Source organism: Balearica regulorum, chromosome 2 (genome assembly GCF_011004875.1).
Source record: "Balearica regulorum gibbericeps isolate bBalReg1 chromosome 2, bBalReg1.pri, whole genome shotgun sequence".
In the NCBI taxonomy this organism is placed as follows: Eukaryota; Metazoa; Chordata; class Aves; order Gruiformes; family Gruidae; genus Balearica; species Balearica regulorum.
In genome coordinates this window covers 122,726,179-122,736,689 of record NC_046185.1, presented here as the reverse complement: position 1 = coordinate 122,736,689, position 10,511 = coordinate 122,726,179, and the positions used below count along the sequence as shown (strand labels likewise).

General features: G+C 43.6%; 1 long non-coding RNA gene across 1 annotated transcript; it reads right to left on the bottom strand.

Annotated features, from left to right (window-relative positions):
• Positions 1-6,630: 6,630 nt before the first annotated feature.
• On the bottom strand, positions 6,631-8,822 carry LOC142600534 (uncharacterized). Its single transcript, XR_012834070.1, has 2 exons — positions 7,883-8,822; positions 6,631-7,504 (listed from the first exon to the last, which is right to left on the bottom strand). It is a non-coding gene; the product is annotated as an uncharacterized LOC142600534 (long non-coding RNA).
• Between the last annotated feature and the right edge of the window lie 1,689 nt (positions 8,823-10,511).

The window sequence follows — 10,511 nt, the reverse complement described above, 5'->3', positions numbered from 1 at the left end:
GCTTTTCAGGGGGTGCAAGATCACACCCTAAAGGGACCCTTCAAAACCCAAGAAAGTACTGCTTGGCCTTGCTGACATGGCAGAATCTCTCTTTCTCCCTCTCTTTCTTTTTATTTTAAAGCAAAGGTTAAACTGTCCACCTCAGGCCTGACTTGTTTCACACCACCCATGCAGCACCACCTCAAAAACACAGTCAACAAAAAAAAATAATAGTGAGGGTCTCTGTGCTAATATGATATTTAGAGGTTATTTCATACCCTTAACACAAACACACACAGAGCTTTCTACTTCTTTTTTTTTTTTTTTTTTTCTTTTTTTTAAAAGGCCCAGGGTATGGTCAACCAATTCTCTTGGCTGCTTAGCAACAGGCCATTGAGACTGCCTATCAATTCTCAGTTTATAATAACCTGAGGCAGACCTAGATTTTTGTTTTCCCTTGAGCTTTTGTCTTCCCTTCCCTCTATAATAAATACCAGAAATGTAGGGGCAGCGTGTGTCAGAATTCCCCCGGCAGAATATCTTTCATCACGCTCGCGGGGCTGCTCCTCCGGCAGGACAGAGCTCCAGGTCTCACACACCCTCCTCCCCTTTGTTAAAACATTTTAAAGCTTCATTCTGCATTAGACCACACCTCACAGTAGATTTATCTTTAAGATAGGTAAGTTAAAAATAGGCATATTCTAGTTTGTGTTAAAAAGAAGACCCAGAGAGTTCACCTGGACAGACTGAGTGCAACCCTCAAGGTATACAAATAACCTGGATATTTCTGTCTTCGAACGCGCTATAAAAAAAGACAGAATATAATCCAGTTTACTGGCTAATGGCGCCCTAAACAGTGCATCCTGCACTGCGATTTAGGGGGCTGGAGCAGAGGGGCCCAACCGCGCTCCCAGGGGGATGCGGCAGCATGTAGGGGGCATGGTGCTGTGCCACAGCGAGTGCCGGGAAGCTGCTGCTGCACATTCGAGGAGGGCAGCTCGTAGCGATGATGGAGAGCTGGGGTATTCAGCCCGTCCCGAGAGGTGCCTGGTGGGCAGTGGAGAAGCGTGATGGCGTCTCTACGACCAGCTTTGGTGCTACAGCACGCTTTCTCTGAAACCCTCTTGTCCTCCCCTGGTTGCACCTTAGGGATGCTGCTTGCTGACTACCACTGCCCTTACCCAGGAAGGAAAAAAAACAACCCCAACCTGGAAGGCCTGGAGATAAGGCAAACTACGAAGATAAAGTGTGAGTGAACGGGGGGAGCCTTGTCACTCCCCTCTGCCCCATGAGCAGCCCCGTCCCCAGAGCTTGGGGCAGCCTGTGTGGTCTTTTCAGGTGCAACCCCTCCATACCGGGATGACTACAGTTCTCATAGTTATCCTGTCCCAAACCTAAGCATTTCCATTATAAGAAGCATTTCCAGGAGACTGACACATGGTTCTTACAAGTGGTGAGCAGGAGGAGCCCATCCGCCCCGCGTGCCCTGGATCACCCTAGCAAGGGCTCGGCACCCCTGGCACTGGTCCGCAGCCCTCAGCTTCACCAGGGCCACGGCTCTCCCGCTCGCGCAGCACGGTGCAAAGCAGCGGCTTGCAGCCCTCCTGCCGGCAGCTGCCTGCAGCCACGCTGTGCTCCCTGCCCGCGGTGGCCCTCACCTCATCTCCAGGCAGCCTCCAGCTCTCCTGGCTGGGCTCCCCGCAAAGGATGGGCGTTTTCTCCTACGTGAGGAGCCCCAGGTCTGGGCAAGAGGTTTCACTCCAGCCAGCCCCTCACCCCACCAAGGCATACCTGCTTGCTGCAGGTCCCTGGGCTCACGTGCTCCCCAGGCATTGCTGGCCCATGACCCTCAGCAGCAGCAGATGTTACATCAGATGTAGCATCCTAATTGCAGATGACCAACATGACCATCAAGCAGCACTGTCCCTCAGTCAGGCTGTCTGAAGGGGACCTGCAAACAAACTGCTGCAGGGATGACCGAAACGCTCTCTTTTCACTGGGGTCTCCACAAGTCCTGCAGACAGACTGATCCTTACCCGGTGCCCACCATATGTATGTCACAGGATCAGGTGCTGTTTTGCCCCAGAGCTTACAACCTGAATGATGCTCAGAAACTGCCGGCAATGCCTTTGCTTTCTTACTCTTTCTGTGCAGATCGACAGGTCCTTTGGATGCTGGCTCATGCTCTTCCCAGAGATGGCAGAGATGGAGACTGGGAAATCCAGTGATATGCATGAATCTCCTCCCGCAAGGACCAGACTGGGCTGTAGCCTGCTGAACTGTTCTGAGCTGTTGAATCACCTAATACCATCACTCATCTTCCGTTTGTTGGAAATTCAGCAGAGGACACAACTATTTAAAAATCAGAAGGTCTGGAAATGAATCACAGACGGGGTATACATGGGGACTGACCTGGGTGTTCACTTAACCCAAGGGCCCTGTTGTCCCCACAGAGACTTTGTCACCTTGAGGGCTAGGAGCATGCTGCATTTATTCATTGCTCCACTTGCATGGCTTTGTAAGGTGTGGTTAGCAAATAAATACACACGTATTCACGCATGCCTGGAATATAAAGGCACATCTGCAAAATGTGTGTGTGGAAAAGCAGTACTTTAGATGCTCCACTTGGTCTAAAAATGATGCTTTTATCTCAGAATGGATTAACGAATTAGTCACGAGTAAAGCAAGTACAGGAACTCTCATTAGCAGGACATTTGCCACCCCAGGAGGTGGTAAGTGCCCCCATGCAAAGGGCAGGAGCATTTCTGAAGCTGGAAGGAACAGTCTGGCCAGGAAGATTAAAAAGTCCTTCCCAATTTAAAAAGATACAGCTGGGAGGTGGTGGTGGGGATTGTCTTGCATCGTACCAATGTCAAATATGAACCTCGCTGACCAAAGACAGTAAGAGTCCCAAAATCCAGAGCTTCTCCCCGCAAATCCACCTAAGCAAGTTAGCCAGGAACCACACCAGCATTACCTCAAAGTCCTCCCTGGCTGCCAGGGAAAACTGCATCCTGCCATCAACCCAGCCCTCCTGCCTGTGCATCGATAACAACAGATGGTCACCTTCCCTCAAGCCCACCATAGTGTCACCGGTCGCTCACCCTCCTGGTGACACACACGCCACTGGGAGAGGAGATGGTGCTGGCACGTGCCAGCAGGTCCGCAGCCAAGCTGGTTTTGGAGGTATCAGCGAGCAAACATCCAGAGCAGCCACAAAGGGAAAGGGCTCGGTTCAGCGTTTGGCTGTTGCGAGATCAACCGCCACGGAAGCAGCGCATCACTGGGAACGCGAGCGGCCAGGACCTTTCTCCAAGAGGAATCCTGCAGAAAAGCTGCATCTGCGCACGAGGAAAAGGCAGTCGAGCGACTGCCAAGGTTTCCAACACCACTGCCTGCCTTCGCAGCGGGAGTTCGCCAGTGTGAAGTTTGTGGTATGGTATTCTCTACTGAACCTTTGTACAGTGGGGGGAGAAGTCACATTGCTTTTGTTGAAAGTTCAGTTATAATTGTGTTGAAAATTGTACCAATCTATCTTCTCCCTGCATATCTCTCCCTGTGCTCTGCCCTCCTCTTAGGGCAGTAAAATCGCAGGAGAAAGCAAGCTCTACCCTTCAAAATAAGAAAGTAAAAAGAAAAACAAAAGGGAAAAAAAAAGGTGCTTTTTTTTTTTTTTTTTTTTTTTTTACAAAATCTATGCGTTTGACCTGTTCATAGCAGGAATTAAAAATCTACAAAAAGAAATCCAGGACACTGGGTGCACTATTGTTTGAACAGCAATTGCTGGATGCAAAGCATCCAACAGGCACTACAGAAACGCTGAACTCCAATGCAATCCTCTAGGAATGGGGAAATATTTTAAAACGCATCAGCTGAGGTGTAAATCAGAAACAGCTTCACTGAAGCCACGCAAGGGCTTGTCATCACAAAAGTGATCGCCTTATAAGCATACATTTAACTTATGATAACTCTGGTGTAATTCTCCCCCGGGAACTCAGTTCTGGAACAGTTAATATATTTTTTTAAAGTTTACTTATGGCAAAGAGTATACGTTTAAGGAAATACAACCACCAAAAAGGAAAGGAAACACTGGAACAAGAATCCACACAAGAAGTTACGCTGTTTTAACTATCCTGAATTCAACTCTGGCTCTCAAACTGGTGACATTTCCCCAGATAGACCTTTCCCATAGACCCACGTGCATTTGGGTGACTGTACATCTGACACACCAGGTGGAACGACATCCTTTCCCAGAGCGGTGACGTAGCACTGGCAGCTCCGTTAAGTAAATAGCTTCTTTGAGGAAAACAGGCTTGTTTAAAAAAACAAAGCAAACACACATACACACCCCCCCAAACCGAAAAAACCCCCAAAACCCCAACAAAACGGCAACAACTACAAAGTCCAAACCAGAATAACATCGAAGATAGAAGAAACGCAATTGGGAGTGCAAAGAGCTGAGAAAACGGCTCTAGTGTACAAGACAATTATCCATAATGATGCTGTGTAATTTGTGTTAAACTATTTATTATGCTTACACACATGGTGATATATTAAAATCCTTGCTGGCAAAACGTCCATTCAAAATCAAATTATGCTTTAGCCTCACCACTAGGATTTTGCTTATACCAAGTCATGTTTGTAATAAACTTTATTAAATGCGGTAAAATATTACACAGTTCAAACAGAGAAAGCCATCAGGGAAATCATGTCCATTTCTGTTAAACTAAGCAGCAGAGCTTTGTTGCTGGCATTAGGAGAAGAGCTTTGAGCTTCGCTAGAGAGATGTTCTAGAAAATCCCCATAGTTCTTAATGAATAATTGAAGACGATATATAACCGAGACACTTGTTTGCTACCTCCAGAGTTGGATCCTAGAGGACCATTAAATTAATTTTTAATAACGTATGCTATGGTTAAAGTTATGGGACACAAAATTTCACTCTATTCTTATTGCATAAAGAATAATCCCAAGGTTATAACCCGGGTAGCGGGAGGTTTACAATGACTAATAAAGCAGAAAGGGAAATATTAGGAGAGCTTACAGCTACTCCAATTTGGTTTTCACATATCATTTGTTCATGCCTCTCACCTAAAGACATACTCTGTGACTTTAACAGCACACCACGATGATAACAATCAAATCCTCCAGTGGAATTCTCCTCACTTACATGGTACCTTTTTTTTCTCTCCCTAAAAAGCTAGGAATTGTGCAGGCCTTTCAAGCGTGCAGGATACGTGCGACATCCTATCCATTTTAGTTGTTTGTCATACGCGGTCAGTGTAGGAGGCAATTGCTGCCAGCGCCTCAGGGTGATGCTGAAAATGTTTCGCAAATTCATTATCCAAGAAGAATTCAGTACAATAAGTTGTCTGCAAAATAAATTTGCATGGAACAAAGTAATCATCAGGAAATCCAGCCCATTTTCAGTAATTGCTAACTGCAACTAGGCTTCCATTAATCACCGCACAATGGTGTTTCACCTAATATTAATTCTGTTCCCAAGAAAGCCTGGTATATCTTTGGAATAAATGAACATCATAAAACAAGGTAACAATGAAGAATGACAAAACAGCACAAACTTTAAAACAAAAAAAAAGAACAGAGCAGTTAACAAAAATCCCGTGCCATGAATAACTCTGTGTTTCTATAGAGTCTTTACAGCCTACCACCGTGACGAGCAGCATGCTAGCACGTACGTAAACGCAGGTAGAGTCGGGTACATTCTGCAACGCTCCGATGGAGCACGAGGGTTTGAGATGCAGAGTGACGGCCTGCACCCAGTGAAGCTTTTATTTCATCAGAAGCAGAAAGCAGTCTGGGACACCCTGGTTTGTAGTTTCTTGACAAACTCTTTGTCACCATCGCAGCCAATGGTCCGTGTTCACTCAGGACGGAGAAGCCTTTGCCCAACGGCACTAGCGCTTGAGACGACAAATGGAGAGGAGAGGAAGGAGGAAGACAGGGACGTGCTCAACCCCCAATCCCTTCGCGCTCTCTTCTTCACCACTTTTGAACAGACATTTAGAATAAACTGGTCTATCATTTGTACCTACCAAGAATAAACTGATGAAGGAGAAATTCATCCTGCTTACCTATCCAGAACCGCAGTCCTTTTCTCTGACAGAAACTTCCAGTGCCAACCAGCTATGCAGACATTCTACGCTCACTATACAGCCCTATACAGCTTCACTTCGGTGACTGTTTTTTCACAAGTGATTTTTTTAAATTAAGACGCAATTAAGTTTCAAGGCTTCTAAGAGAGACCTGCAAGCTGAGAAGGTTTGTTAGGACTTGTTGAAGACATCTGAAGGTACCTGCAAGGGCGGGAGGGTCTCCATGGCTTTCAAAGGGCTGCCACTCAGGTAGTGATATGCTACCAAATTATACCTAGAAATCTCAGCTGGAACCTGCTCTTAAGATCTGCCATTCAGTATTGGCCATGACAAACTGCATAGGAAGGAGGTGGGCAAAAACTCTAAGTGCCAAGCTGCAGCAACCCCAAACCTTGTTCCTTTCCCTTATTTTTAGACCAGAGCATAAATTGTAGATGAAACGTGGTTCTTGCCAGAAGGTTAGTTGTGGTTTCCATACCCAGTGAAGATGGAATGAACCATACGGTAGTGAGATATATATATATATATATATATAAAGTCCTGATCTTGGCCAGGAGAGGTTCAGATCTGCAGGGCCTTTTGTCCCACACATTTTTCACCATCTCAAAATCAAGATAGGGAATCTTGGGGTTTAGCACAGATTTCTGGCTGAAACCAGAATGTATGTACATCGCCCAATTTACAGCACAGCTTGTTTTTCCTCCAAAGCCTGTCATATCAGGACAGCAAAGATCTGAGCAGTGAAAAACCATTTGCAGCTATACAGGCTTTTAAATTCTGATTCATTAACTTGAATTTTCGTTGTTGTTGTTGTTAATACAGAGCGCAAGAGACCCAGCTATTCCGGGCTTCATACAAATACCAACCAAGACAGGATTCCCTGTTGCTAAAACCTTTGTGAACTGGTTAGTAACATTTAAATTAATGCTTTGTGACCTTTGGAGAAAGGTCTCACAAGCTCAAAGATTAAACAGAGAGGAATGTGCATCTGATCATGCAATACACCAACGGCCCCATGTTTAAATATCAGCTGGCTAGAGGGATCGTCCATTTTGAAGGCAACAGCATCGTCCTCCAGGAATCTTCCCTTACATGAAAGGTGCAAAACTGCACAAGAGAATTGTCTCATAACACCACGAGCTGTTGGTTATACCCTCAACACTGTTACAAAACCAGGTAGCAGTTTCAGAAAGGCCATTCCTCCCTTTTGGTTTTGTGGAGGGTTTTTAAAATTTTTTATTTTTTCTTTAAACGAGCAGGGCTCTTCAGACCACTCCACCCGCAAGGCTGCCCAGGCAGTACTCATGAAGACAGCAATAACTCAGCCTTGGTAGCTCTGCTTCTCTGAGCCAACATCACCTTCACGGATCCCCGCTAGCAGGGTGAGCCCCAAGTCAACGCTGCCCTGGCTGCAGATCGGTGAGAGAAATCAAAGTTAGCTGTAGCGCTCCTTGTTAAGTACTTTTAGTAATTGTAATTAAGTGTGAAATTGAGGTATTTGCATTTACTCTTAATTTTTTTTGCACGTAGTGTGATTGTGTAGAAGTTACAGCTGTAGCTTGATGGACCATCTGAAATCAATGCAAGCTGAAAACGGGAGTTACCCAGGCCCTCGGATTATAAACACAAGCAGGATTCAAAACACTCAGTCTACAACAATAACCCACTGACTTAATGAACTTGAAACATCCTATTAAAAAAAAAAAAAAAACAACCCAGAACGAGAGGTTCTCAGGAGCATGACAAACTGACGGGTACAATAACGTGTGGGTTGGACAAAGCACTACCAAGGAAACGCCTTGATCTTGAACTGTGGCCGCCAGATCACAGAGCGGTCTGGAGGGAGGACATCAGGTTCTCATCCGATCGCTGCTTTTAGTCAACGGTCCCAGAATATCCTATTACAGACAGAGGGTGCACACAGCTACCACAGGCATTAGCTGACTGCTCAACTATGCCCCTACAACATATAAAAATCGAATGACAAAGCAGATGATTAAAGAGAAAGAATCAAAAAGAAATTAAAGCTGATATCTTAAGTTACATCAATTTGCCTTTTGTCCTCCTGAGCAGCTAGGTAGGGATGGTGGAACTAAATTAAGAAGAAAATTGTAACCCTGCTCTTTTTATCTAACCTTGATGTTAAACACCATTTCATGTCGTCATCGCAGCCGTTACCTTTGGCACAAACCCCGGCCGCTCTCGCTTTTCCGAAATCTTATTCCTTGTTAAAACCCAGGAGAAGTTTACAAGGGGGTTAGCAGCTTGGTTAAAGGCATGTTTGGGGGGGTCTGTAGTTAGCGCAGTCCACAGCATAGATGGGGCTAATTTAAACCTGTGCTCTTTTGGTAAACACGTTAGGAAGAGCAAAAGGGTTAAAAAATACTTAAACTTGCTAAAATATGGAGCCACACAATAGCCAAAAGCTATGGAAATAGAAGACCACAAAAAAACCCCACCCAAAAAAAACCGCTTTCAGAATGTAAAAGGGGGCAAGAAATAATTTCAGGTCTACTAAATAAAATATCTTCAAAAGCTCTTTTTTGTTTTAAAGACATCACGGAGATCATAATCAATCAGTCTGGCTACTTAGACATACAGCGCCCCATCGGAGGATTTAGCAAAAATGAAGTACTAAATTATTCAGCATTTAAGCAATCGTGTAAGGAATATGTAGCTGTAAAGGACAAAATGCAAAACAAGACTATTTTTCTGCTACTTCAGTATATACTGAATATTGCACCCTGCCTTTGTGATGAAAGGCTTTCAGAGTTTTAACAGGGCCTTCTAGGGAGATATATAAATGTTTTTTTTCATGCACAGAATTGAGATCCCAGCTTTTAATCTCATAGTTTAAGAAGTTTGACTTAAACCCAACATTTTCACTGTACTTAAAGCGATGTTTTCTTTCTCAGCTAGGTCACCTTTTGTTGTTGTTATTTAAATCTGCCCTGCTCTGTTACAAATCCATATCCTGTTAAGCTTATAACGAAATATGTATTAGGAAAGTCTTATCTTTGGATACACGTACTACACACATGTAATATATGCATATGTCCAAGGAATCTCAGAGATAACCCTGTTCAGGCAAACACTACATTTTCAGAATGACAAATTTAAATTACTAAGCTTTAAAATGTTGGTTCCCTCAAACAGTTTGCTTTTTTTTTTTTTTTTTTTTAGCTGTAACGTACACACATTAGATGAGATTTATGTTCTCCAAGAAAACTTCTGATGAATTTTGGATATGCTTTGATACATCAGCTCTAATCTTCTGGAAGATTTTCCCTTTTTAAGTCTTTCTCAAGATTCATAATCAACATTTCAAATGTCTTACAAAACATGAACACAAGCCTATTAGTCCCCAAGACTGCGTCACAGCAGTTAACAGGCAAAAGAACAGTGACAAAATGGGCATTATTTCACACAATTTCATACAATTTTCCTACACAACTCTAAGAATAAAAAAAAAAAAATCATGTATCAAGCCATTAACACACAGGCAGGAGCCCATAGCACTGGAATTCATATAGAACCGAATGGAAAATTTTGTGCCGACACCTGACAAAATGGAAATTGCTGTTTGCCAGTGCATGCATCCCAAGGTCACAGTATTAAACAGCATCAAAATAACTCATTAAGATGATAAATTTTGTCCCAAGTCCCCATCTCTTTTATTCTAGCATCGAATCTAGCATTGAATTTCCTTCTGGCAGCTGCACTAAAACACTAAACCATTCTCAGAGGTTGAATGACATGGTTTCGGCATCACGGTTTATTGACTCATGACGGATGACCAGCACACATTTCAAGTCTTTGATCACTGGTAGAGATTCTTACTTATTTTTCAAATGTTTATGCCAAATGTCTAAACTAAAATCTAAGCCAAACAGTAATGATTAAAACAGTAAGACATCAACTCCACCAAATTTAATATTAGGATTTGTTTTTAAAGAGAGTACTTTTTGAAACTTCATACCGAGCATGGTTTGGGTAGTTAGCCACAGGACAAGCAGGAATTCTGTACTGAATAAAACTCCACGACATGTTAGTACTAATTTAAATCAATTTCCACAATGAGCTGATAGTATAGAGTCTGTTGAGCAGAATTTGAGGTGTTCTGCCCAGTTTGAAAACAGACAAAAGTTTGAAATCCGCCCTGCCTTTGTGATGAAAAGCTTTCAGAATTCTAAACCCTTCCCCCCCCCGCCCCTTAAAATGTCAGAAATCAAAACACAATTCTGACAGATTTAACCCATCCACAGCTACGTAAATGGACAATTCTCCATTACTTTCGGGACTGTTCAAAATAAGTCAAACTTGACAAAGTAAATGCCTATACCACACACATTAAACTTACCAGTTTGTTTTTTCCACTACTTTTCTAAATATGTTTTAAAATGTTGGGAGGCCGGG